Source organism: Mastomys coucha, unplaced genomic scaffold, assembly GCF_008632895.1.
Source record: "Mastomys coucha isolate ucsf_1 unplaced genomic scaffold, UCSF_Mcou_1 pScaffold16, whole genome shotgun sequence".
NCBI classification, from domain to species: Eukaryota; Metazoa; Chordata; class Mammalia; order Rodentia; family Muridae; genus Mastomys; species Mastomys coucha.
The window spans coordinates 33,721,809-33,728,104 of record NW_022196898.1 but is presented as its reverse complement, the minus strand read 5'-3'; the positions used below and the strand labels follow the sequence as shown (position 1 = coordinate 33,728,104).

Genomic DNA, 6,296 nt, shown 5'->3' with positions numbered 1-6,296 from the left:
CAGAAAAGTAACTAAAACATCAATTATGCATCTTTTGGTAAGATGAAGGTCTCTACTTTTCAGATCCATTTACAGAGCATCAGGTCTCTGCTTCTTGATCCGAATTCTTATCACTATAAAGGCAAATCATCATTACAATGGCAGTCCAAAGGAGCACATCTCATCTGGAAAACAGAATCTACCTGTAATGGCCAATTTGGCTTTGTAGTGTAACGTAGTTCACAATAGTAAATGCTGGTAGGTTTAGATGTCCTCTGCCAGGGAGCTATAAACCTCCACCTACAGGCCAAATCCATCTACTTCTTGTTTTTATACATGAGATCCCATTGGAACAGTTATAGCACACTTCCATATTATCTAAAGCTGCTTTCACATGGCATAAACAGCTAAAAGTTATGACACAGTATATTGACCCACACAGAAAGATTGCCAACCCATCTTTTCCATTGTCCCACAAGACTTTTCCAAGAATCATCTTCAAAGTATATCTAAATGAATTGCTGATAACTCACACAGACTCTGAAGTCCTTTGGTACTAGGACACACAGAGATACAAAACTTCAAGCCTCTCATATAAATAGCACAACCGCCAGGGCAAAGAACATAGATGTTACCATTGCCCATCAGAGTCCCACCAATATTAGTAAATCATGTTAATCCTAAAAGGTTGCCTTTTAAATACACTTAAGCATGTCTTCACCCATGTTAAGAAATGGGGAAAGTAGCAAAAAGACCCCTATAAAACAGATACTCCAATCCTATCTACTAACCCTAAAGTAATTGTAGTCCTACATCCTTGCTTAAAAATATCTACTCCAAGAGTTTTCTGCCAACTGGATACTCTCTTAAGAAGCTAAAGAAGCTTTGGAAAGCACTGAATTCGAACAAAGGAGCATAATGATTATGTATCTTTATTTACAATCTTTTATCCTTATCAAAGCCAACACCAAAAGCTAACCATAAAGATGCCTGAATAGTCTTTTTGTATGTTTTATTGTTGTCCTTTGTTTGTTTTTTCAAGCCAAGGTTTAGCTGTGTAGCCCTGGCTGTCCTGGAACTTACTCTGTAGACTAGGCTGGCCTTGAACTCAGAGCCACTTGCCTCAGCCCCCAGAGTGCTGGGATTAAAGGCATGTGCCATCATTATCTAGCTTGGGATTTTTTGTTTGTTTGTTTTGTTTAAATATTCCTAAATACTAAATTGTTTTTAATTTTAAGTTTACCCAAAAAAAGTATCCTTAACACTTCTGTGCCAACACAGGGTTGCTCCCCATCCCCCTACATTGTAGGGACACAAAAATGCACATCTCTGAAGTAAGAGAAACAGCCTTCCCTTTCATCAATTTTTAGCCCCACTTCATTAGTATTAAGACCAAGCTTAAGATTATAATAATGCAGGGAAACTGTAAAAACCTTCCATTTTATTTGTAAGTTCCCTAACAAGGTCCTATGTTTACTGAACTTATCTATCTCAGGATCTAATAGTGCTATTGAAAACCTGTAACTACTTCTAAAACAGAATCCAGTGCCCTGGGACTGAGTGGCCTCTATGTCACATACTGCTCCTCTTTCCAACTATCATTCCCACTCACTTGAGAAGCCTATCTTCTGGGAACTGTCTCTCCTTTTGATGCCTGTGCTTACACCAACACCAATCTGCTTCAGGTCCCAAAATTTAAAACTCATTTTTCAGCTCTTAACTTCGTATCAGTAATCTCAGAAACCTAAAGGCTTAAAAGTGGCTCCCATCTACCTACACTGTCAGCATATTGCCCAAACTATTGTGCAGTCTTGAAAGCTACGTGGGGCAGGCGGGTCCTGAGGCCTTGGCTCAGTTGGTGAAGCACCTGTCCAGCATGCACAAAGGCCTATGTTTCATCCTCAGCACTACAAACCAAGAAACAGCAGCACACACCAGGACATTCAGCACTCAGGAAGTCCAGGCAGAGTGATTACAAGTTAAAAGGCACACAGCAAGTTCAAGGTCAGCCTGGCACAAGAGATAGAATCATAAGAAAGAGAAAGTAGAAAAAAAAAGTTTTATAGAGAAGAAAAGAAAAACAATGAGCTAACACATGAACTAGATGGATACCTAGCTCTTAACCCCAAATTTAACATCCAAAGCAAAGTTTGCTGCCCTGTTTCTGATTTGCTCATGAGAAACTAGCATCATGCTAAAAAAAACATTCAAAACATTTCCTTTTCCATGTCTCCTGTGCTGCCCCCTAGATGACCACAGTGTAAAACTGTTAGTCTCCTAATGAAATAAAATCCTAAAGCCAGCATAATGTCTGTCCTAAAATATAATTTCTCCCAATCGCCTGAAGCTACTTTCTTTGGAACACCATTTTCAAATTCTCTTATATAAGCACAAACTGACCTTAACCCTAGTTAGTCAAGAACCTCCCTCTCTAAGTAGGTATTCCACCAAGCTAACTTCCTAATTAGATCTCGTCTTTTACATATTCTAACTCTAAGTCCTTAACATTTTATGTATGTTCTTTTCTTCCTTAAAGAGCCTTTCCAAGATTTGGCTCAGACACTCCAATTGTTCCTGGGTCATCCAAAATCAGTAGATCCCTAATAAAAATGTGCAATGGCATTCCCTGACATATAGTGATCTTAAGAGTAATAATGGCAATATTTCCTTTCCTACATTTTTAAGAAATGTATTTATTTTTACTACCACCAACACCAGCAGCATAACTGCATGTCTATGCATATGACGCGGCCAGAGAACAACTCTGTACAGTGAGTTTTCTCCTTCCGCCTTTGGTTCTGGACACTGGACTCCATGTCCTTAGATTTATACAGCAAGCAGCTTTACCCACAGAGTCATCACACCAGCCCAACCTTTCCTAAAGTTTTGTGTAATTTGTATTTGATTGCCACTTCATCGGTAAGAAAAGGCACCTCAAAGACTGAAAGTAGCAAATGTTATTACTACATTCAATAAAGTACTTCCATAATTTAAAACCAATTTACACACAAAACAGATCCTCCAATTAGTAAGCAACTTTGACTAGATGCAATACAAACTCAAAGTACCATTTCTTGGTTTACACTCCCCTTCTTTCCAAGAAGCAAACTATGAAAGTCTAACTTTCTCAATCATCATATTTTTCAAAACTGGAATGCATGACTTTGTTGGGGTAACAAAGTAAGGTTAGCAGATCCAAAAACACATGTAATTCTAAATCTAAAGTTAAATCTACCATTCAATATTTTCATGTTAATTCCCATTTAAGTAGAATTTAGGGTGTCTTATGAAAGCATATGAAGAACAAAGTTTCTAACAAAAAATAAAAGAGCTATACGATCCAAAAGGAGGGCAATGTTATCCAAAAAAGTGGGGGGGGGATTTAGGGGGGTACTCAAAAAAGCTGCAACATGACTGGCACTCAGGACACATACCTTTTAATCCCAGCCAGAAAAAAAAAGTTGGGACAGATTATAGTAGAGATTAAACAAAATCTATAAAAGCAAGGTAAGGCAAACTCACAGTGTTTTAGCATTCCTCAAACAAACTGTATCCTGAAAGATTGAGAAGGCAGGTCAGACAGAAATACATTGATACACAATGAAGACTCATCATTTAAAAAGAGGAGGGGAGAACAGGACCCAAACACTGTGAAATGTGAAAACCTATCAAACACACTTAATCATGACCCTACATGGTGACGTTAGGATGGATGGATGGATAGAAAAAATGGATACTCCCAGGTTTCCATTCATTTCTACAGAGCATCTTTACTCTGCCCACATTTAGTTGTCTGGATAGACTAGAATTCTCAGTCTTACACTACCTATGTTCCTTGTTACACAAAATCCTACAGTATGTTAAGCCTTAAGATGTTCAGTTTAACCTTACAATTGTGAAACATTACTTTTCTGTACCTCTAATTTAGCACTCAGAATGCTAAATGCTTTCTTAAAAAGAGTATGAAGTTTCTAAGTTGACAAGTAGAGTCAAATAAGAAAAGTTGCATGCATGCCCTTTCAGTCCCTAGTAAAAACCTAGTAAAAATGTGCTATCATTTAAAATATATTACTCCCTCTCTCCCCCACAATCCCACACACACACACACACACACAAAGATAGAAAAGAGCTGCAGTAACTTTTACGAAATGGTAATTGCTCTCTCTGAAATAAGTTTCAGTGAGTTGTGCATCCTAGGAACTCGGATTCCCCTGCACCAACTGAAACATCCAAGCACCCTACACACTGAACTCTGTAGACTTGAGAAATAAATCGTTGGGGGCACCAAACTCCCCTGTGCACCAAAACGATCCTCCCATCCAAGGCAACTTCAAAAACAATAGTTAGGAAAGAAAAAAAAAAAAGTAAGAGTTGATTCTAGTGATTCCCACGTGGGAATCCATGGGGGTTTCCCTGAAACAAAAACCACTGCCAGAATGAGGTTGCCAGGAAAGGTACAGGACAGAGCTGCCCATGGGCTTTCTCGGTTTAGTGTCCAGAAAGGTGCAAGCGTCCACTCTGGAGACACTGCTCCTCTAAGAAAAAAGTACTTGCATTTACTCCTGCAAACTGATGCTTTCTCCCATCCGTAGAAAGGAAAGGTCTCCACTGCCAACCCTCCCGAGAAAATAGCCAAACTCCAGCATCAAAGCACCCACCAGCTTCCACTTGTCACCTTATAAAGTCCCCCTCCCCCGGGTCCACTCACGCTTCAGAGTCGAGCGGTGGCGCTGACAATGTGGCTGGCTCCCTTCCTCCTTCGGGCTGAGGCGGGCAGCTGCGGAAGGCTAGGCGCGGAACTGAGGAAGAAGCGGTGCTAGCGTCGCTCCACCAAGCAGCTACCCGGGTCTCTTCCGCGCTGCCGGGATAGAGGCGGCGGCGGCAACAGCACCCCCGCTCACCGCTTTTTCTCTTCCTAGGTCCCTGCAGGCTGTGGCTTCAGCCCGTCCTGGGCCACTTGTCCCGGGACAGTCACAATCAGAAAGCTCGAAGATTTTGTTTGGGTAAAGTTTCCTCTGGGCGGAGGCTGCAGCGGGCCCCCCGGGTCCCCCCCGGCCCCGCCGCCCTGGGGGGCTGGGGCGGGGAGGGGGCGCCGAGAACTCCTGGAGTCCCGCCGAGGAGCCGGGGTGCGGCGGCGGGCCCAAGGAGAAGCCCCCCCCAAGAGGGGGTGAAGGGGAGGGGAGGGGAAGGAGAGGACAGCGGCGCCGGGGCCGCTCACCACGCCGCCGCGGCCGTTTCACATCGGGGTCCCCGCCCCCCCGGCCCGGAGGTGGCTCCTGGGCTGGGGGCCCCGGCTCATACACTCCGCTATGGGATGCTACGGCCCCGGGCGGCCGGTATGGAAGGCGGCAAGGCTGGGGACCCGGCGGGCTCCGATCGGCGCCGCCCCCGCTCCCGGCTCCCGCATGTGTCGCGGCGGCCGGGACCCCCTCCCTACACCTCGGGGGGTCCTTCGCCCCACACCCCGGGACGAGGCAGAAAGCCCAGCCCCTCGCGGGCGTCCTCTCCCGGCTGAGCAGCTATGAGTCCCGATCCGCGGCAGCCGCCTCCCTGCCCCCCGGCCGCGGGCTCCGGCTCCTGCTCCGACTCCGGCTCTGGCTGGGGCTCCGGCTTCGGCGTGTGCAGCAGCCGCTGCCGGCCGGGAAGGTAAGGGGGGGAGCAGACGGCGGCCGCGGCTCCCGATGGCCCGGGCTGCGGCGAAGGTCTCGGCGGCGTCCAGTGCACGGGCGCCGGGTCTCTCGGATGCTCGCTCACTCACTCGCTCTCACGCTCTCACCGGCGGCGGCGGCAGCGCCCGAAGCTCAGCTCCTGTCTCTCTCGCTCTGTGCGGGGCTCTCGCCTCACTCCAGAGAGGGGCGGGAGGAGAGCGGCGCCCGGCGATGACGTAAGTCGCCTAGCAACCGCTCTCCTCCCCCTCCCTTCTCTTTCCTCCCTGCGCCCTCCTTTGCGGGCCTTTTCTCCCCATCTCCAGCCACCCCGCCCTGGGAGGCGGTGGCGCGTTCTGATGACGCGCCGAGGGAAGAGGAAGTCGCGATCTGCGAGCGGGTGGGTGCGCCTCGGGCCGCGGGACTGCTGCTGCTACCGCCGCCGCTGCCGCCGCCGCCTCTACGGCCGCGTCAGAACTGAAGAGAGGAAGGGGAGGAGCCCAGGCGAGCCTAAGCTACCGCCTGATCTTACCCCTGACCCTAGGGCGGCGCGGAGAGGGAGCTCCGCAGCCGTTCCCTCCCGGGCAGGTGCCGACTGCTCCTCTGGGAATAAGGAGGCCGGGACCGGGCTAGGGCGCGCACCGCCCGAAGGTGAGGCATTTGGCCCGGAGC

General features: G+C 47.6%; 1 protein-coding gene across 5 annotated transcripts in view; it reads right to left on the bottom strand.

Moving 5' to 3' along the window:
• Positions 1-5,876, bottom strand: part of Fbxw7 (F-box and WD repeat domain containing 7) — a 163,436-nt gene extending 157,560 nt beyond the window's left edge. For 4 of the 5 annotated variants that reach the window (XM_031374222.1, XM_031374225.1, XM_031374224.1 and 1 more), the window contains exon 1: positions 4,688-5,876. The gene's annotated coding sequence lies outside the window, so the exon portion shown is untranslated. Of the gene's footprint in view, positions 1-3,501; positions 3,534-4,687 lie in introns of all 5 variants that reach the window. The other variant, XM_031374223.1, reaches the window with a different exon arrangement.
• Between the last annotated feature and the right edge of the window lie 420 nt (positions 5,877-6,296).